The 22,897-nt window shown below is 43.7% G+C and overlaps 1 long non-coding RNA gene across 1 annotated transcript in view; it reads left to right on the top strand.

The window, feature by feature from the left end:
- Positions 1-22,897, top strand: part of LOC146857439 (uncharacterized) — a 131,117-nt gene that overhangs the window by 4,915 nt on the left and 103,305 nt on the right. Inside the window, exon 2 of the long non-coding RNA XR_014979907.1 lies at positions 15,371-15,436. This is a non-coding gene — a long non-coding RNA (uncharacterized LOC146857439). The remainder of the gene's footprint in view (positions 1-15,370; positions 15,437-22,897) is intronic.

Here is a 22,897-nt window from a genome sequence, read left to right as displayed (position 1 = left end):
CATCAATAATCAAATAGAGTACTCAATAATTGACAAGAAATAATCACCAACACCGTATTAAAGTTATGATTTTTATCTAAAGTTTAGTCAAAAGAAATTAATCAGAATAAATCATTTTCTCATAATTACCTATTCTAGCTAAATGTCAGAATGGGTCATCAGGACAAGTCTCTCGGTAGAAATCTCCCAAGTCACCGTCCTTACAGCATCGATCCTCACCAACGCAGGTTTGGGAAGAAAGTAAAACCGCAATGGAATGGAACCCTCTCTGGTCTAATATATTTATAATAATTCAAACAAAGGAAAGAAACATTTAATTTTCTCTTCATCCGCCAAACCGCTGAGCAGAGCGAGAAGGAAAGGATGTAGCATCGCTACATTTTGAAAAATCTCCGCTCAGAAAAAGTCACAAAAATAAAAAGACAGAACAGGAACTAAATCTTAAAATGTTTCTTCTCAACTTCCACATATTTCCTCTGGTGAGCTCACAGCTTAGAGTCTTTCTTTAAAGCTCCTTTGTTTTCCAAGGCTGCCAAGGCTGCTGTCCCAATACATCTGGAAACATGCCCAGATCTGCTGCTGTCCTCACGGAAAGTTTTAACCAGGCAAGGACTGTGGACAGATGACTCGCGTCCATATTCAGCAAGGCCTTTTCCATCACAAATTCTCACTCGAAACCAGGCTTCAAAAGTCAGCCATCTTTTAGTAGGCCACAATAGGCCACAATAGACCATCTTAATTAAAAGAGACAAAACAACGTTACCACAGCATAATGATTAAACAGTGTTAACCCCACTAATACCCTTATGTGTATGCAATTATCTAGCTTTAGCAACACAGAAAAGCATTAATTCAAAAGCGTTTCGTGCTTAAAAATAAACAGCACTCAGCAACGTTTATTTAATAAAACATGCACATTGTCAATAGCAACATATAAGCGTTTCCCTCGTGTCAGTTTTTCTCTTGTTAATACATACATGTTGATTAATAAAAAAAACATTTACACAAAACAAATAATTAATAATTAAAATTAGTACTTTTATTTTTACCACGTTTAGACAACTGAAGCTTCAAAACCCGATGAATTTTCAACAGAAAACTCTGCTCCAGCAATCCCCCCTTTGGTGATTTTTATCACCAAATAATCCACAAAAAAAAATTTAGTGAAATTTAGTCCCATTTTAGGAGAAATTTGAAATGTCTTTTTCCTCCTTACACAACACTACACACCAGACACTCTTTCATCATCCCTCTTTGTTTCTAAGTAGACACTCTCCCTTAATTCTTCTAATTCAATTTCTTGTGGTTCTCTTTTCAACTTTTTATTTCTCTTTTCATTGTTTCTTTTGATTAACTTCTTTCTCCCTCCCCTGTTTTTATAACACACACACACCAATCTCAATATCAGTAAAGCAACAATTATACAAGTTAAAGGAAACAATATCTTACCTATAATAGTACTACCTATTTTTGCAATAAAACTCTTAACAGCTATCACCTTATTAGCTATTTTAGTCCAGATACTTTCAGCTTCAAGTGGTACTAATTCTTCATGCAAATCAGTAATATTTGTGATATAGACCTTCAGGTCTTTGCTTTCGTCTGGAATGTAAGTGCAACAATGTTGAACTTTCAGCATTCCACAAACTCCACCCTCCTTAGCCAATAATATATCAAGAGCAAGTCTATTTTGCATAGACATAGCACGTACGGCAATTAGTTCCGTATTCACCAAAAGAAACCCTCCAGCGGTATTTGTCGATAAGCGATCCACCACTGTTGACAGTTTCCGAATCCCATTAGCATTTAAAGAAATTCCCACTACTGGAATTAAAGCTCCAAAAATGTCACCCACAATTTCAGACCAAGTTTCCCTCTTGAAGCGCATTAGTAAATTAATATGTTCTACATCTTCTATTCTATCTATATGAAAAATCTTTGGAAAAACCAGGCCCACATAACACGTGCCATACCAATGGTCAGGCAACTTGTAATAAGCCTTGTTCCCACAAACATAATACACTCCTGGAAAAATTGTATCTTCTCCACCTCTGAAACCCCATCCTGTTGCAATGAAGTATGTATCATGACATTCACTAGTCCCAACAAAATATGTATCATATTGGGATTTCCCTCTTGTAATGCACAGCTTACCCTTCTGTGGTGCATCTAAAGCTAAAGTTGGACTAGCTCCATTTCTCAACTCTTTTCCCATCTCAATGTCCCAAATTGTCTCACTCACTTTATATTTCCCTGCCTTTTCATGCATATTCAATCTCCTCTCCTCCACCATGTTCAGGAAAGCTTTCTCCTCTTCTTCCAAACTACAAGTTAAATTATTCTTAAAAATGTAATCTAATGTTAATTCTTCTTTTTCAATAAAAATCTCACCAAAAATGTTAGCTTCTTTAGCTGGATTCAGCTCTTTGTTCATTGGCAAGTGCCCAAAAATACTATCTTTGTTAGACATCTTATAATCTATTTTCCCTAACAAATAAAAAACACTACTTAATACACTACAAGAAATTCCATACGTAGCTGGTAAATGGTGATAAGTAACACCCTCTGAAACGGATGCAGGTAATTGCATACAAACGTAGCAATCCCTTACTTCCATTGTTTTCACATATTCGTATAACAACTTTGAAAAAACATTACTAGAAAAATCATTAATTGACCTATCTTTATGCATGTAAGTATTACTAATTCTAGTTGGAACTACTTTTTGCGAATTCTTTTCTACATTTGTCTCATTCTCAGTATGTATTTCAAATGTACCTATTGAAACTCTAAATGTAACTAATAAAGCTAAAATACCCCATAGTAGCATTAATAATCCAGTACAGCAGCAGCACATTCTACACCATCTTTTTAAGAAGGCACATCTACTTTGTTTAGTCTCTATGTTAGCCATTTTACTACTTTGACCTTGTTTTGTTTTTTTTACTTAGCCTCTACTACTCCACTACTGTATTTCTTCAAACTTTGGATTACTTCAGACAGCTGAATTTCAGACTTTTCTCCTTTTCACTTTCTCCAAGTGATTTCTTCAGTTCACTCAATTTGGATATTCATCACTTTTCACTCCTTCTTCTTCAGCAACATCAAATTGTATCAGATCATCAACAACATCCTGTGCATCTGACTCTTCTCCAATGTCAGTCAGGATAACTTTTAAGATTCCAACAGATTCTTCCTTTTCCTCAACCACTTTTCTCAAGATCCCCTCCGGATTATCTCGAGTCACTGTTTCTTCTTCTCCTTCTTCAGACAGTGCCACATAAGACCATTCCGGTGATCTGTACTTTTGGTTGGGTCTTCTAATTCTCTTTATTTCCTCAGGTTCTCTTGACTCCTTTTGCTCCTTCCTTTTTACTTCGTTTTGACTCGATACTTCATTCACTTGTTCAGCTTTCGTTCGATGTATTTCCTCTTATCAGTCTGTATCTCAGCCTCTTTACTCTGTTGTTAGGCCAAAAATCTCCTCTTATGACCTTTTTCGGTCTTATCTCCGTATTATTTCTTTCTCCAATCCAAGTTCTCTTTCTCAGAACTCGACCCTTTGATTTTTCACTTTCACTTTCATCCGATTCTGTTTCAAATGCCTCTTGTTCTTCAGCAGTTTTCTTTTGCTTTTGTTCTTCAGCAGTTTTCTTTCGCTCCACAGTCTTTTTCACCACTCTTTGAGACTTCCCTACTTCTTTCCCTCCTCGGGTCTCCGACACGCAATCTTCTTGCTGTCTACTTGTCCCTTCACCTAACTCATTAGAAGAGTTCCCTACACCTCCTCGGGGTTCTTCCGCAATCTGTCCCTCTCTATCTTCTTCTGACCCTACTTCTTCAGAAATAATCTCAAGTGGTTCTTCAATCTCCTCCTCTTCTGATTCAGGAGTAATTTCTGTGGAACTGCTCTTTTCTTTTCTTTTTCCTCCACTGCTTTTTGGAACTTCAGGCTCTCTCTCAGAATCAGATCTTCTTTCTGAGATTCTCAATGGTTCTCTTGAACTTGTAGGAAAGACTTCTTTCCCTGAACCTTGATCCTTTCTCACTGGTTCTGGGTCTTCATCATCACTGGAATCTGACTCTTCAAAATACTCTCTACCAGTCCCATCCTTTGGGTTTGGAACTCTCAGAGTATGACTCGCATGCACCCAGTTTTTCACACCAGCACACTTCACTGCAGTCGTCGTAGTTAGAATGACTTGTCTTGGTCTTCCCCACCTTGGAACCAAGCAATTTCTTCTTCTGTGCACCTTAATCCTCACCCAGTCCCCTGGACTCAGATCATGAGCTTGCTTCTTCTCAAGTGTAGTAGCTTCTTCTCCAATCTGGTGAAACACAGAATGAACTGCGTCAGCCAGGCCTTTACAGTAATCCAAAATCATGTCATCAGTTATTGTCATCAACTTATTGACAGGTACATATGCATGTCGCATTGCACGTCCCATGATTATCTCGTGCGGACTTAAACCAGTAGTTCTATCTGGAGTAGATCTAATAGTCATTAGCACTAGAGGCAAAACATCAGGCCATTTCATGCCAGTGGCTAAGCACATCTTACCAATCCTGTTCTTGATTGTGCCGTTTATCTGCTCAACAACACCAGAAGCCTCTGGTCTGTATGCACAATGTAGCTTCTGCTGTATGCTTAATGCTTCACAAATCAAACTCATGAGTTCATTATAGAAGTGTCCACCTCTATCAGACTCAATCGTTACTGGAAATCCGTACCTAGGAATCAACTCTCTTAACAGTAACTTTGCCACTGTTACTCCATCATTTCTCCTAGTCGGATAGGCCTCAACCCATCTTGAAAACAAACAGACTACTACTAGTACATATCTCAGTCTGTTCACTTGGGGCATTTCAATGAAATCAATCTGCATTCTTGTAAAAGGACCTCCTTCTCTGCCTATTGTTCCCAGACTCACCACTGTCTTCTTTCCAGTGTTAAATTGCTGGCAAATCAAACATCTTTGACAGATACTCTCTGCAATTGTCCTGAACTTTGCATTGTACCAGGTTTGTTTGAAGGACCTAATCATCGCATCCCTCCCCAAATGTCCCTGGCCATGATACATCCTTGCCATTGCTGACAGCATGGAGTTCGGCATTACTGGTCTGCCATCTTTATAGACCCAAACATGGTCTGTCTCTCTCGGGGCACAACCTGCCTTAATCCAATCTTTCTTTTCTTCTTCCTCTGCCTCATCCTGCAACTGTTTCACTTCATCCCATGTCTCTAAGACATTAGTAAACATCACAGAACAAAAAGACATTTCACCTTCTCGTTCCCGATTAATAGATTGATTATTTCTTGCACAGTATTGTGCAATGTCGTTCGCGTATCTGTTTCCAACTGTCACAAAATCGTCTCCTACTCCATGGGCAGCACATTTCACAACTGCTAATTCTTTAGGCAGCTGTATCGCCTCAATCAACTTCCCAATCACTTCAGCATTCTTTATTGGAGTCCCACTCGACGTCAAGAAACCTCTTTGTAGCCAAAGTTGGCCAAAGTCATGCACAACTCCAAATCCATACTGACTATCAGTCATCACAGTCGTTCTCAAATCTTTCCCAATTTCACAAGCTTTTGTCAATGCAATTATTTCAGCAACTTGCGCAGATTTCACTCCTTTCAATGATGATGCTTCCATTACTTCTGAAACCTTACACACTGCATATGCTGCACATAGCACACCCTCATCATTCCTCAGGCATGATCCATCCACAAACAACACATGATCACTCTCATGCAAGGGAAGATCCCTTATGTCTGGTCTCGGTTTTGTACAGTAATCAAGCACATCCAAACAATTGTGATCATCTTCTGTTTTCACACCCACATTTTCAATATCCGGCAACAATGTCGCTGGATTCACATTCACACATCTCTCAAGAGTCACATTTGATGCTCCCAAAATGACTTTTTCATATTTAGTCAACCGACTATGTGACATGTACTGAGTTCTGCTTCTTGTCAAAAGAATTGCCACATTATGAGGTACAAATACCCTTACAGGATATCCCATTATGATTCCCTCACTCTGTTCTAGGCTTCTGCATGTTGCAGCCACAGATTTCAGACAACCTGGTAAACCCACAGCTACAGGGTCCAGTGTCTATGAGAAGTACGCAATAGGCCTTCTCAGTAATCCATGCTTCTGAATTAACACTGAAAGTGCACATCCATTTCTCTCACTGCAGTACAATTCAAACTCCTTTTCATAATCAGGCATACCCAAAGCAGGGGCTTCACACATTCTGTTTTTCAGCTCTTCGAATGCTGCCATTTGTTCTCCATCTAGTTCCAATGGGTCTGTCATCTCACTTTTAGTCAGCTTAATCAGTGGCTTTGCTATCAGCGAAAAATTGATTATCCACTGACGACAATAACCCACCATTCCCAGGAACATTCTCACTTCCCTCTGGGTCTTTGGGGCTTTCATTTCCCTGATAATTTTAATCCTGTCATCAGTCACTTTTCTCAGACCTTTCTCAATATTGTGTCCAAGATAATGCACCTCTTTCTTGCAGAACTGCAATTTAGCTGGAGATACTTTTAACCCTCCATCTGCCAGATGATTCAGTAAAGCTATAGTATCTACTTCACAAGCTTCACGTATCTTTGATGCCACAAGTAGGTCATCAATATACTGCACTAATACTGAGTTTTCAGGCATGATCAAACTCTCCAATGACTTTTTCAATAACTGATTGAATATTGAAGGACTCTCTGTATACCCCTGTGGGATACGACACCATGCTAAGATACGCTGGCCAAATCTAAATGCAAAAATCGGCTGGCTGTCATGATGCAATGGAATTGAAAAGAAAGCATGACACAAATCAATCACTGTATACCACTCAGCATCATGTGGAATCTGATACAAAATCACTGATGGATTTGGCACAATAGGACAACATGCCACCACAATTTGATTAACTTTTCTCAAATCCTGTACGATCCTGAATTTCCCATTAGGCTTCTTTAGCCCCATTATCGGTGAATTACACGGACTACTCAGTAGTTCTCTCAGAACTCCCTGCTGAATCATTTTCTCAATTATAGGAGTTATTCCCTCAATTATTTCTGGTGTCATTTTGTACTGAGGAATGTTAGGATAAGTAATTCCCTCTTTCACTGACATTTTCACAGGATCTACATTATTCATCAATCCCACATCCTCTCCAGTAAAATCCCAAACTGTCCTTTTCACTGTGTCTCTCAGCTCTTGAGGCAAATCCTCTGGATCAAACACAGCATATGCACCAATTAACTCACTTTCTCTATTTTCTAGAGTCAGTCGGTACAAAACATCCTCATCTGGTGTTTCAAAAGCTATTCCATCTGGTGTACAAAAAATTGTACAGTTCATCTTACACAGTAAATCCCTACCTAACAGGTTCACTGGACTTGTGTCACAGACGATAAATCTTTGCATGTCTGAAAATTTCCCTATTTGTACTCTTACTGGTTCAGTAAGACGTGTTCTGATTTGTGTATTGGCTACACCAACTACTTGGATTGCTTCATCCGAGAGAGGAAGATTTCTAATATCTGTTGACCTGACAGTTGATCTTGTCACACCTGTGTCTACTAAAAAAGTAACACCTTCTTCATTTATTTTTCCATCCACAAATGGTCCTGTCTGGTCTATTTCTAGAGTTGCACCAAGTATGCACTCTTCCTCCTCTCTTCGGCACCGTCAATAATCACCCTCAGACTCACTCCCTTCATTCTTTAACAAGTACTGTTGTACCTGGTTAGAACGTCTTGGTTTGTTTACCTGCTCATCATTGTAGAATCCCGAATCCGGATTATACTTTTGTGCTCCTCTATTCTGCGGCAAGGGCGGTTTTGGCTCTTGACTCTGCTGTCTCACAACTTTCTGCTGTTGCTGCTGTTGATTTTTCCCCTCGTTCTGCACCTGTTGATTCAAGGAGTTTCCCTCATTATTCACTAATGGTGGATTGGTACACTCAGATCTCCAATGTCCCAGTTGGCCACAGTTGTGACATGGGAACTTCTTTTTTGCTTCCTCAAGATTCCCCTTTCCTTTCCCTGCATACCTAGGTCTATTCCCTGCATTATTTCCTGGATTATTCGCTTGTTCCACCAACTGTGCTTCCTGTCTTTCCGCAACTTTCACCTGTGCCCACATTGCTTTCTCTTTCAGCTTTCTTTGTTTTGCTTCAATCTCATCACTGAAGTATTTTGCATGTCTCAGAATCTCATCTATTTTCTTACTCTGCCAATCCACAGTATGCTCACGAATTCTTTCACTAATCTCAGGTCTCAGGCCATATACAAATCTGTATACAAAATGACTCAAATCCTTGTCACCCAGGTGTTCATCTCCACTGAATTGTTTAAATGCCAGTATCAGCCTCTCGTATTATTATTATTATTATTATTATTTATTTTTATAAAGCGCATAGTCACCCGGAGGTATCCCAGCGCTAACAACCCTGATTCAACAAGTCTGAGGCCCGGGAGCTGAGAGCAAAAGAGAGGAAGGGCGAGAAATCAAAGCAGGGAGGGGGCATGGAAGCTAGGGAAAGAGATGAGTTTTTAGCAGCTTCCTGAAGCGCAGATATTGTGGTTCAAGACGTAAGTCATGGGGGAGTGAGTTCCAAAGACGGGCAGCTTGTACCGAGAAGCGTCTTCCTCCTGATCGGGCTTTCCTGAATCTCGGGGTATTGATGAGGTTTTCTGCGTTAGAACGGAGGGATCTAGTGGTAGTGTAAGGGGTGACAAAATTGGTGAGGATTGGGGGACCTTGGTTATGCAATGTTTTGTGTACCAGGCACAGGGCCTTGAATTTGACTCTCTCCCTTATGGGGAGCCAATGAAGAAGTTTGAGAGCGGGTTTAGCAGATGATCTGGCCGGGGTGTTTGTGACGATCCGGGCAGCAGTGTTCTGAACTCTCTGCAATTTATTAAGGGTCGCTTCGGGAGCGCCCAGATAAATCACGTTACTGTAATCTAGTCTCGATATTATGAGACCTTGGATTAACAGTTGTTGGGGTTTAGGGGGAAGAAGGGGCAGGACTTTCCTCAGAGATTTTAGAAGACCGAAGCAGGTCCCTGCTACCTTCTTTGCTTGCGGAGTAAATGAGAGATCGGAGTCGATCCATACTCCCAAGCTTTTCACCTCTATTTTTGGGTCAGGGAGGGGACCTAGAAAGGCTGGCCAACTATCCAGGGGGAGTGAGGTTCCTTTTGGGCCAAGTATAAGGACCTCCGTTTTTGTCCCGTTTAGTTTTAGGGCTGATCTATTCATCCAACGGTGAACCTGCGTAAGACAGTTGAAGAGATCAGCTTTCTGTTGTTTGGGATGGGACAAAGACACCACTAGTTGTGTGTCGTCAGCATAGCTGACGACGCTCACTCCGAATGGGGTGATAACCTCCTCCAATGTGGACATATAGATATTAAATAATGTGGGGCTCAGGGAAGAGCCCTGAGGCACCCCACATTGGAGGGGCATTTCGGAGGAGCGGGCGTTCTTCTCCCAAATCTGATAGGACCGTTGGGCCAGGAAAGATGACAGCCAGGATAGGGCTGTACCTTCTACTCCAACCCTTGCCAGTCTTTCGATAAGGAGTTGATGGTCGACGGTATCGAACGCCGCGCTAAGGTCGAGGAGGATCACTGCCACTGATCCTCCCCCATCCAATAGCGCTCTGGCCTCCTCTACCGCTGCCAGGAGGGCGATGTCCGTGCCTTGCCCTGGTCGGAAGCCCGTCTGGGAACTTTTTAGTTTGTTATTGGCCTCTAGAAACTGCGAGAGTTTCCTGTTGACTAATTTTTCCGCGATCTTGCTGACTCCTGGGAGTAGGGAAATGGGCCTGTAGTTCGCCAGATTCTCAGGATCGAGAGAAGGTTTCTTCAGTAGGGCTTTCACCACAGCTTTCTTCCAGCTCGAGGGTACGACTCCTTGTTGGAGTGAGGTATTAATCAAATGAGTAAAGGAGGGGATGATAGTGGGGGCTACCTCCTTAAGGATCCGAAGAGGAGCAGGGTCCCTAGGGGAGCCGCTCTTCATGGAGTTGAGCGTATTTCTCACCTCGTCTATTGTGACCTGGCCCCATGTGGACAGACAAGTGGACGATGTAGTGTATTGGGAGACAGTTTCGTCCCCTGGGCTCGAGGAAGGAATTGAGTCCAGAATAAGTCGAATTTTGTCATGGAAGAAGTTAGCCAATTTTTGGCATTTCTCCTGGTCTGCTTTAGGATCGGAAGGAGGTCCCAGTCCTTGTTCTGGGGGTTTTGAGAGCTCTTTAAGGATGGCGTATGCTTCCTTACTGGAGCATCACGCTTTTTCTAATCTCTTCTGATAAAACGCGCTTTTGGTTTTGCGAATGGCGATTTTGTAGTTTAGAAGAGAAGTAGAGTAGGTGTTTTTATTGGTTCCTGATTTTTCACGTCTCCAAGCGCGTTCGGTTTTTTTACACTCTTGGCGCAGAGCTTTAAGCTCTGGAGTATACCATAAAGCGGGGGAAATTCTCTTGGGCTGTTTAAGGGTCGTGGTTTTCGGAAGCATCGTATCAAGGGACGAGGTGATCCAATCACAAAATTGTTTGTCAGCCGTGTTGGGGTCAAAGGAGAGCTCGGGAATGGAGTCTGCAAGAGAAGCAGCCCAATTCTCCAGAGACAATTTGCGCCATTGTCGGTCGGTAACCTGGGTTTTAGGGGTTAGGAGAGTAGGTTTGGGGATTTCCCAGGAAAAAGGGACCAGAAAATGGTCCGTCCATGGTAAAGTCACAGGTAGGTTGGTGGTCACCGCTGCTATATTGGTGAGAATAGGGTCCAGTAACTGGCCCTTCTCATGGGTAGGCTCGTTGTTCACTAGATGTATCTTTAAAGATGTTAAGTCGTGTCTGATATCCGAGGCTACTCGATCCGTGGGGTCTAGGAAGTGGAAATTCAGGTCACCTAGTATAAGGAAGTTGGAGGTGGAGGACGCTAATTGTGATACAGATTCGAATATGGAATTGATAAAATTGCCTGGGGCTCCTGGGGGGCGATAGATCAATAGCCCGTAAAAAGCATGTACTGATTCTTTTGCTTCCTGATGTGTTCGATCTATTTTAACCCAGTCTGTTTCTTTTGGAGGTACTTTATTTTTCAGGTATACAATCACCTGCTCATACTTTCTCATTACTTCTGGATCTGGTGCTCCTGTTCTCTGATCTCTTGGATATTCCTCAGTAGGCCAACTCACAACTATTTTACACTCAGCCCACAAGTCTGCTGGAACAATTATATCAAACAGACTATTCAGGTCAATCCACAGCACTTTTGACAATTTCACAAACCTGTCTACCTGCCTGTACCACTCGACGGGCTTTTCTCTCAATCGAGGGAAATCATTCGTAAATGACAAAATATCCTGTCTGGTCCATGGAACATGTACATATCCTCCTCCAGGTATTTCTCTCATAGGATAAGTATCCACTGGTTTTTCCTTTTCTCTCACAGGAAATGCTGAATAAGTCCTATCCCCTGATTCTTCTCTCTTTTTATACCATCTATCCTTCCACTTTTAAACATCACCCCATTTTCGCAATAAAGCGATCATCTCTTTAATCTGTCCTGTTCTACCAGTACCATTTAAATTTTCTATATCCTTGTCTGTGAAATCCATCCTGTAAGACTTCTGCAAAACTTTCACTTTATCAATGTCAACTCCATAGTCATTTGCTATTGCTCTTAATCTGTCATGTGTATTTTTTGCTCTCCAGGTAATATTCTTACACATGAATAATAATTCACCATCATGATGATTTTTTAGAATTTCTGTTGGAACTGTCCCTGCAACAAGCTCTTCTAATTCTACACGTAACCTAGCAACATCAATTGCTTGTGAATCTTTATCCCTCTTTTGAAGAACTTTCATCCATTCATTCAAATCCTCAGCTGTTATTTCAGTAGATTTTCTCACTGGAACCACTTTCTTCTGCGGTTCTAAAATCGGCATCCCTGAACAACTAGCTTCACCAGCATCCAGTCCTGAATTAGACTCCTCTAATTCTTCATTACAGGTGTTATGTCTGAATTTTCCTGCCCTTTTCCCTGAATCTCCTGAAGGACCAGCCAAATTTGTCAATCTATTCCCAACATATGGAATGACCAAACCATTCTCACCCTTCCTCTGCTTATCAAAAACAGGCATAACCGGACCTATGGTTACGGGTACCGTAACAGCATCTAGATTTTTTGTCAGTTCCTTGATTTTTCAGTCAACTCCGATGTAGTTCTGGCTAATTCTCTCGTATTTTCGCCACTGCTTCTATTTTCTCTCTCCCTGAAAGGATTACCACTTCTTAATTCAGGTGTCACATTTTCTGTCTCAATGATACGATGCGTATCTCTTATCGGAGAAACAATTGGTGTACTCTCTTCTGGTTCCGGTCTATATGGAGGTGGTCTTTTGTAAATCATGTCATTTAAAACCTCATCCTCATATTCATTAACTCCATATCTTCTCACTTCTGCCTCAGGAACCCTTTCTGCTCCCTCTTCAACTGTTCTCACAGGATATAATCCTTCTGACATACTAGCATCTCGCCATCTGGTCATTCGATCATGATGAGTTTCACGACCATGTCTCCTCCCAAACATATACCTATAGTTGCCTCCAGACCTCTGTTTCTCTCGCTCATGTACTTCCTCTTCCCATTCCACTAAAGCCTCGAATTGCGTCGGTCTTGGTCTTGGGTCAAGACATAACATCTTTTCCCGTAAATTTTTCAACACGGCCAGATTAAATGAACCATGTTCTGGAAATGCCAAAACTCCATCTTCTTTGGTATACCTAACCCAATTCTCCAACCATATACGGGTATGATACCCATATCTCGCAGCCATGAAGGATGCAGGCGTTTTCGATGGAGGTAACAATTCACCCTCTCTCGTTTTAACATCTTTATCCTTGTCAAACCAATTTTTAATCTTTCTGAACAAAGATTTTTTCTTTTTCTCCTCTTGGTAATACATTTTAACGCTTACCAAAACTTTCTAATCCCTTCCGTAATACAACTACACAATATGATTTTTCAACCAATAACAGCGCGACTCACACTAACGCACCAATCCTGGAACGTTACGTCACTAAATAGCTCCACCAATCCTTGCGCGGCTCACACCAACGCACCAATCTCAGCGCGAGCACTATTCTGATCCAATATCCAATGAGAGCGCGGTCTGTTTGACGTCAGCAGTCGCTGCAGTTTCTCGCTCCTGTCTCCAGTCAGTCGTCTACCCCTCCTTTACAAAATTTCTCAGTAGACTTTGTGTCGAATTTCTACAAAATCTATTAGTTACAACATATAAACATCTCCATTGTCTGCTTCGCTAACCAAAGAATAATAAAGAAAATCTATTTCACAAGAAACCTCTCGTTGACACAGTAGCACATCCCCCTACTCTGCCCCTCTAACATACATTCATTAACTGTTTCCTCTAGGACTTGTCCAAAGAGTCTTACAATCAATTAAATGCATAAACATTCACGCACATTCATACAAGAAAATATAGTACATACATACAGAATCCTGCTTTTCCCGAGAACAGCGAACAATCTGCTCCACTACAGAATTATAACACACACCAAAGTTTCTCAAACAAGCTCAGAGAATACCTATTACTTCTCCCGCGATAAGCTTTAACGGCGAACCTTACGGATCCCTGGGACTTAAAACCAGAGTTTCATAGATAACCTTCACTACCATACGCACTCCTTATATACCAGAAATATCTCTAATAGTAACATATAACAATGTCACTGATTCCGAACCCAGACAATGTGAATTTTCCTGCATACGTACAGGACCAACAATCCCGTCTTTCCCGAGAGCAGCATATACTTCCCTCTGCCCTACTACGGAACTGCTACTAGCTCCCAAATTCCAGAAGCACTACATATAACTCAACATGACGACTCCAACATATAGTATTAGTACATATACCAACATCAATCAATAATCAATAATCAATAAGCTAATGTACAAGCAATCTAATCAGATCAAGACAATCATCAATAACCATCATCACTCTGCTACCAGGAACTTGATGCAGATTGGGGTGTACAAAATCTCCCTACTTCCACGGATAGAGTAATTTCACAGTTACACGCACATTCACTCACCATACACTAGGGCCCATTTCACTAACATATACTCAAATACTCTATTAGCATCGAACCTGTGGAAAGAACACTCCTAAACTCCTAAACCCCCACACCTACACCGAGGTCGATAAGACCTAGCTATTGCAATTGTCATAATCTAAACAATCTATACATCAATAATCAAATAGAGTACTCAATAATTGACAAGAAATAATCACCAACACCGTATTAAAGTTATGATTTTTATCTAAAGTTTAGTCAAAAGAAATTAATCAGAATAAATCATTTTCTCATAATTACCTATTCTAGCTAAATGTCAGAATGGGTCATCAGGACAAGTCTCTCGGTAGAAATCTCCCAAGTCACCGTCCTTACAGCATCGATCCTCACCAACGCAGGTTTGGGAAGAAAGTAAAACCGCAATGGAATGGAACCCTCTCTGGTCTAATATATTTATAATAATTCAAACAAAGGAAAGAAACATTTAATTTTCTCTTCATCCGCCAAACCGCTGAGCAGAGCGAGAAGGAAAGGATGTAGCATCGCTACATTTTGAAAAATCTCCGCTCAGAAAAAGTCACAAAAATAAAAAGACAGAACAGGAACTAAATCTTAAAATGTTTCTTCTCAACTTCCACATATTTCCTCTGGTGAGCTCACAGCTTAGAGTCTTTCTTTAAAGCTCCTTTGTTTTCCAAGGCTGCCAAGGCTGCTGTCCCAATACATCTGGAAACATGCCCAGATCTGCTGCTGTCCTCACGGAAAGTTTTAACCAGGCAAGGACTGTGGACAGATGACTCGCGTCCATATTCAGCAAGGCCTTTTCCATCACAAATTCTCACTCGAAACCAGGCTTCAAAAGTCAGCCATCTTTTAGTAGGCCACAATAGGCCACAATAGACCATCTTAATTAAAAGAGACAAAACAACGTTACCACAGCATAATGATTAAACAGTGTTAACCCCACTAATACCCTTATGTGTATGCAATTATCTAGCTTTAGCAACACAGAAAAGCATTAATTCAAAAGCGTTTCGTGCTTAAAAATAAACAGCACTCAGCAACGTTTATTTAATAAAACATGCACATTGTCAATAGCAACATATAAGCGTTTCCCTCGTGTCAGTTTTTCTCTTGTTAATACATACATGTTGATTAATAAAAAAAACATTTACACAAAACAAATAATTAATTATTAAAATTAGTACTTTTATTTTTACCACGTTTAGACAACTGAAGCTTGAAAACCCGATGAATTTTCAACAGAAAACTCTGCTCCAGCACCTCTCCGCCAGGTAAGGAGGACCGGGGCCCCACAGTGCCTTGTGTGTCAGGCAGCAAAGCTTGAACTTCACTCGTTTCCGCACAGGTAGCCAGTGGAGTTGTTGAAGCAATGGGAGTGAGGCTGACCTGTAGGGTGCGTTGGCAACTGAGCTGGCTGCGGTGTTTTGTACCACTTGCAAACGGTTAAGGGCGGTCTCATTGGCAGCGACCAGAAGGGCGTTACAATAGTCCAATTTGCTCAATACCAGGGCCTGTACAAGAGTCTTACGAAAGGAGTCCGGAAGGTAGGGGAGGGCTCTTCTCTGAAGGCCCAGCGCCTGAAAACATGCGCTGACTGTGTGGGAGACGTGATCTTTCATTGTCAGGGCCTGGTCGAGATGCAATCCTACGTTTTTTGATGTGGTTTTAGGGGCGGGGGCAGTGCCCAATTCATTGGGCCACCAGGTAGGCGACCACAGAAGGGGAGCTTCTCCGAATAGAATAATTTCCGTTTTGCTGACATTCAGCTGTAAAGAGTTGCTGCGCATCCACTGAGAGATGGCCAGCATGCCAGAGGAGAAGGATGCTTGGCCTGTCTGAGATGATTTGTCAAAGGGAAAAATGAGTTGGGTATGATCTGCGTAAGATAAAGGGATGAACCCATGTTTTCTCAGTAGTGTGGCCAAGGGGGCCACGTAGATATTGAACAGAGTAGGGCTCAAACAAGAGCCCTGTGGCACGCCCTTGGTCAATTTTTCAGTGGTGGACCGAAACGGACCCAGATTGAGAGTTTGAGTGCGGTTAGATAAGAAGCTGGTTACCCATTTCAACGCCGTTCCCCCCAATCCGGCCTCCCTCATTCTCCTGAGCAAGGTCTGATGGTCGACCGTATCGAATGCGGCAGAGAGATCTAAAAGCACCAGGAGGGTGGGTTGGCCTTGATCTAACGCGAGCCTGATGTAGTCAGTGACGGCCACCGAAGCGGTTTCCGTACTATAATGGGCGCGGAAGCCGGATTGAGACGAGTCCAGGTAGCTGGTCAATTCGATATGTTCAGAGAGATGTTTATTCACATGTTTTTCAAGGACCTTGCTCAGGTAGGGGAGGAGGGAAATAGGGCGTAGGTTGGAAAGGTCTTCCATGGGGGCTTTGTTGTTTTTCCGCAGCGGAATGACCTGGGCCGCTTTACAGGTAGGAGGTACAAGGCCTTCTTTCAAGGATGAGTTTAATAGGAAGCTGACAGAGTCGGAAAGCAGGGTGGCAAGGGAGGCCGAGATTTTTGCAAGCATGACATCTAGGGGTGAGCCGGATTTAACCTTGCGCAAAAGTGCTATAGTCTCCTCTCGAGAAAGAGGGGGAAAGGCCAGCAGAGTTACATGACCAATATTGGGGGTTTCAGGGGTAACATCTGACGTCAATGTGCGGCAGGTCTTGGGGAATTTATCGTAGATGGCATCGATTTTTTTGTATAAAAAATGTACTGATTTTATTACAAAGGGTCTGGGAGAAGTTTTCTACTAGTTCACATGCTTTGGGGCAGGTGAAGTTTTTCAGAATTTGATAAAGGATTTTAGGAGTATTGTCTGCCTGACTTAGCTGCTGAGCTATATGGGTTCTACGGTCCTGTTTGATGTTTTTATGATATAGGGTAAGAGCAGCTCTATAGTTCTCTTTGTCTGCTTTGAGGTGAGTGCGTCACCACCTTCTTTCCAGGTTTTTACAGTGGCTTTTAGTCTTACGTAGTTCAGGAGTGAACCATATGGCCTGGGATTGTCTAGGAGCTTTCGTGCAGGTTTTTAAGGGGGCAATCGCGTTGATGGCCGCTAGGGCCGTTGTATTGAAGAGGGTACGATTTTCTTCGAGGTTATTAACTGGGGGGGTACCTGGGGGGTGTGAAGGCTAATGGGAAAGACTCGGGCTGATTTTGTGCCACTGTCTGAATGAGAATTGGGTGCGGGTGGCCGATATAGGGGGTACGTGGAGTCCCTGCACTTGAAAGTTAATAAGTGCATGGTCCGACCAGCACACAGGGCGTGGGGCTTCACAAGTGAGCCGGGGTGAGTTAGTGAAAACAATATCAATAGTATGGCCTGCTGAATGGGTGGGGCCGTCGTTCATTTTGGTAAGGTTCAGTGTGGATAGATCGGCAAGAAAGGATGATATTTCTGGAAAGTCAGGGCTTTCACTATGTATGTTGAAGTCTCCTAACAGTAGAAAATTACTGGCGGAGATCACATGGGGAGCTATCATTTCCATAAGCTGCGTAGAGAAGTCTGCAATGGGGCCCGGAGGCCGGTATACCAGTGCCCCTCTCCATGAGTCATAGGGGGTCATTTCCATCCTAAAGATCATAATTTCGATCTGCGCATTGGTGCGTTGTTCTAAATTAGCGATTTTTACTCGCTCATTGTGGATAATAGCGACCCCTCCCCCAGTTTTTGCCTGCCTGTCGAGTCTCTGAATCCTATAACCTTCTGGAATGGCGACAGTAATTGCGGGGCCACTAGAAGGTTTCAGCCATTCGGTCAGGAAACCCACATCGGGTGATTCGGTATTTAATATGTCCCAGATCTCTATGGCATGTTTGGGGAGAGACCTCACGTTACCCAGAAAACCTTTCCAGGTGTGTCTGTGGGGGGGAGGAGCAACCTTAGGGATCGGGGAATGACCGGTAGTATTAGGTGCCAGGGGTAGCGATGTATTACAGAAGGGGCCACACAAGCATATGCGCCCCCTTTTGTAATCCCTGTATGGCCCCTTCTGTAATACCAACATGGGCCATGGGTGCACAAAACGAGTGTAAAATGCTGTTACGCCCCCGGGGTACTTCAGTAATACAGACCCTGGTGAGTTACACATGTTCAAATGCACCCCCAACCAGGGCACAAGTCCTATAAAAAGAAGTGGGGGGACTGATAATATGCAAATGACCTCATGGCGTCACGTGCTGAACGTGTCCCGGTGTCTGAAAATTACACCGGGGCGCGTTCAGCATATTTCTGTGGGGCCCAGCTTCTTGGCATGGGGGGCGGCGTCCACCCTGTGAAAAGAGTGGGGGGACGCCGTGTACCTGCGTGTACCCCTGACTCGAGCCCTGCCCTCAACCGTCACCTGGCTCTTGTTGCTGCCTTGTTGTTCCATTGTTTGGCATTAATAAGTCCTGTGCATTACACATCAGTTGGCAACTAGCAGTGCCTGCACAGGGGCACTGGATCACAGTGGCGGCCAGCACAGGTAAGCGTGGTGAGTGGGGCGGGGGAGGGGAAGCCGACAGATGTGAGAATAGGTTCTATTTATTTATTCAATTATACCTATTCTGTCGTCTGTCGACTTCCCCCCTTCCCTTCCCACCCCGCTCCGACACACCTCACTATGTTTACCTAAGCCGGCCGCCACTGCTGGACCATCAGAAAACCCAGAGGATCTCCCACCAGGGCACTGACTCCTCAAGGCACGTGGCGCTGGAGCAGGGCCTGTCACATTCTGACAGGCACACCTTCAAAAGGTCTGTGAAGCTGGGAAGAAGTCAGTGACATCAGGCAGGGTCAGGCATGCCATACGACTGACGCTTCCCCAGCAAAGTATTACTGCACCTGCAGGCGAACTGCCAACTGGCAGATGGACAAACCTCCTGATATCTCTGTTGGTCAGTGTGTCTATGGCAGGTACACTCAACTGCAAAGGCCTTCTTTTATAATTTATATTTCTTTGCAGCATTGTCTGTAGCGCCGGCATGTTGACTTCCTTTTAGATCCGCGATATACACAATGTGAGCTGACAAAAGCAATTAATTCTATATTCTGCTGTAAATCTGTAAAAACAGCCAATTCTGCTGTTCGATGAGCTCTGACCTCCTTTGCAAATGTCTAAATAAAATGATTAAGTAAAGTTAAGAAAGCATTCCTCTGTCAGACATTCCCCCTTCTTTTTGAATGAATATATCAACCATCGAACATTTATACATAACACCTTACCACGTAAAATGAAATGCATATACATATTACATTAATTGGTGTGCGTATTATTACTATTGCAATGGCTTTGGAGGTATGCGGCGACAAAAGGCCGAGTCGGACCTACCTGTGAGGATTTAATCTTCCAGACTAATCCCAGATCTGTGCAGTAGCCGCTCAACCTCCTAGGCTGTCTTTCCAGCGCTGCTCCTCCGAAGACCATTGAAGCCGCCAGCTGCAGGAGGGCCCCGGTGAAGCTTTTAGTCAGCCTGCTTCCATTTCCACGGGGAATGGAGGGCATACTCCAGGAATGGGGCGAGTGGAAGGGATGTGCGGGCCTTTTAGGGCTCAGCGGGAGAACTGACCGACTCAATGGGACGAGCCCGCCTGGCATCTGGCAGCTCCAAAGCGTCAAGCTGATCTATAGATATGCGCCCTGGGGGCACTTTGTCGGGCCCCACCGCGGGCAGCTATGTCAGTGCCAGCGGGACTAAGGCCCCATTCATGGGGAAAGGCGAAAAGGGGTGATGCAAGAGGTTTGGTGCATGCTCAAGCCTCTGGACCTTAAATCGTGTTTGCAATCAAATAGACCTGAAAAGACGCGGCTCCATCTGACCTTCTTGGGATCCTGTAGGCAAGTCAAAAGGGTCCTGATTTAATGGCCAATCAACAGCACTCGCCTTGTTCTAGATGAAGAGAAAGCGCTTGCCAAGATCCCGCCATGAATCACCAACATTTCTGGCTGCTTTTCTGTAATGTGCCATTTACTGTTCCATTCACTTATTTATTTCATTTTTAGGTCTCGCATCCAAGCCTATTGTCTTTTGGACAACAGCAATACTTACGGTGAGCTTTGGGACAGCCCGCTGCTTACCCCTAGGTGGCTTTCTTGTTAATCTCATTGCTTGCTTCTTACTAGATGTCTTTCCTTCCTCACCTGGAGCATAGCTTCTTTCCCATCTTTATGACTGCATGACCAGTATCCAATGACTGCTCATACTCAGGGAACTAAGGGGCAGATTTACAAGCCCCTTGCGCCACTTTTGCGTCACTTTTCCCATGTTAAAAGTGACGCAAAAGTGGCGCAAGGGGCTTGTAAATCTGCCCCCAAGTATAGGTCGCAGCAAACCAGACAGTGCGGCTCTCTGGTTTGCTAAAGACATCTTGGGGACATTCAGAAAGTTGGCCTAGGAATGCATTCCGCTTGTTGCTTACCATTGGCTTTGTGGTTTATTACTCACATTCAGTAGCGGCTGCTACTGGACCCGGGTTGGGGGGCAAGGGGGGAGGGAGGGTTGGGGGCAGGGGGACAATGAAAAAAGTAAAAAAAACTTACCTGTGACGGCCGGCTGACACCTCTCCTTCGTCCTCTTCTTCCTATCTCTGGCCCCACAGCAGGACGCAGGAAGCACCCAGGCTTCCCTGAGCTAATCACAACGCTGCAAGGCTGCGTTGTGATTGGTCTGAGCGCCGTGGTTCCGCACTCAGCCAGGGAATGGGGGCCTGGGCATGTTCTCCACGCAGCCTGCACGGAGAAAATGCAAAGTGTGCATGAATGTTTTGGCCGACCCGAGAGGGCCGGACAAACAGTCATGTGCACTTAGGAGTGGGCAAACCACTCCTCCCCTGCCTCCCCTGCTCTTCTGTCATCGGAGCAGCCGCGCCCCAAATGCAGCGCTGCAGCAGAAGTAACATAAAATGATAATAACGCAAGTTATTATCATTTTATGTTTCCTTTACTTCACTGCTGCGAAGCAGTGGGGCGATGCTCCTCCGCCTTAGCGGAGGAGCCATCACTGCTCACATTTTCTGGCTTTAGTTGATTTAGGCTGTCCAACTCAAGTTCGTTCCTCCCGTTGCCCAAACTTCGTTTATTGTATTCTTCCACAAACTAGCTTTCTGTAAACCGGCAATTAAAATATTGTTCTTATATTGTCACATTTGCTCTGCTTTAAAAGACAGAGGTCAAACACGAGGCTCTGTCTTCCAGGGGGCTTGATGTTTATACTTCTTTCTCTGACTTCAAAGTGAGAGGATTTATGTGACAATCATGTTGGCTACTGGGGGCTGCTTGAGGATGGCTGTACAGACGTTATTTTTTTTCTAGCCCACAACAAAATTTAAATGTCTATAAATGAACTGAGCTAACAATCAAATCAATACATTAGCTGATGACATTTCCACGCGTTATCGTTTGTGCGCTGTATGCTTTTATCAGTAAAATTGTATGTGAGTGCAAATGTAATGGCCATTTCAATTTAAGATGTGTTCTCTGTAATGGCAGTACTATACCATGCATACTCCACGTTACCCCACTCCACTGTACTCTGTACCACTCCATGCCACTGCACTGCACTCTACTCTGCACCACTCCACACTATGCTACTCCACTCCACACTGCCACTATACTCTTCTCACCACTCAATTATATGCCTCTCTACACCACTCCACTCTGCTCTATGCCAATGCACTCTACTCTACACTATTCTACCGTGCACCACTACACTCTTCTCCACTGCACTCTACACCACTCCCCACCACTCCACTCTATGCCACCCTACTCTGCAACAATGAACTCTGTGCAAATGCACTCTACTCTGTACCACTCCACTGTACACTAGTGCACTCTATGCCAAACCCCTCTAAGCCGCTGTAATCTACTCTGCTCCACTTCACTCTACTCTGAAGCAATGTACTCTACGTCACTGCACTTGTGCAACTGCACTCAGCGCCTCTGCACTCTACTCTGCACCATTCTACGCTACTGCACTATATGCCAATGCACTTCACTCAAAAACAATGCACTCTACGCCAATCTACTCTGCACCACTGCACTCTGCGCCACTATGCTTCATGCAACTGCACTTTTTATGCCATAGTACTCTGTCACTGCACTCTATGCCACTCTATTCTGCTCTGTGTCACTGACCTCTATGCCACTCTATTATACTCTGCACCACTATAGTTCATGCAACTGCTATCTATGCCGCTCTACTATGTGCCACTGTACTCTACGCCACTTTACTCTGTGCCACTTCACTCTGCACCACTATACTCTGGGCCACTGCACTCTACGTCAATGCACTCCATACCACTCTACTATACACAACTTCACTCTATGACAGTATGCTCTGCAACACTGCACCCTCTGCCACTCCACTTTATACCACTCTACGCCACTGAACTCTAAACCACTGAACTCTTCATCACTCCACTGTATGTCATTGCACTCTACGTAATCCACTCAAGTCTACTCTGCATCACTGCACTCTACGGCACTCTACTTCATACCACTGCACTCTATGCCACTTCACTCTACTCGGAAACAATCTAAGCACACTACGCCACTTCACTCTACTTTGAAACAATCTACTCTATGCCACTACAGTCTACACCACTCTATACCAATCTGCACCACTCCGCTCTACACCGCTCCACACCACGCCACTCCACTCCACTCTTTGCCACTGCACTCTATGCCACTGCACTCTACACCACTGCACTGTACGCCACTGCACTCTACGCCAATCTACTCTGCAC

Source organism: Triturus cristatus, chromosome 3_2 (genome assembly GCF_964204655.1).
Source record: "Triturus cristatus chromosome 3_2, aTriCri1.1, whole genome shotgun sequence".
NCBI classification, from domain to species: domain Eukaryota; kingdom Metazoa; phylum Chordata; class Amphibia; order Caudata; family Salamandridae; genus Triturus; species Triturus cristatus.
Note: the sequence above shows the minus strand (reverse complement) of the source record. Positions and strands in the feature narration are given on the sequence as shown.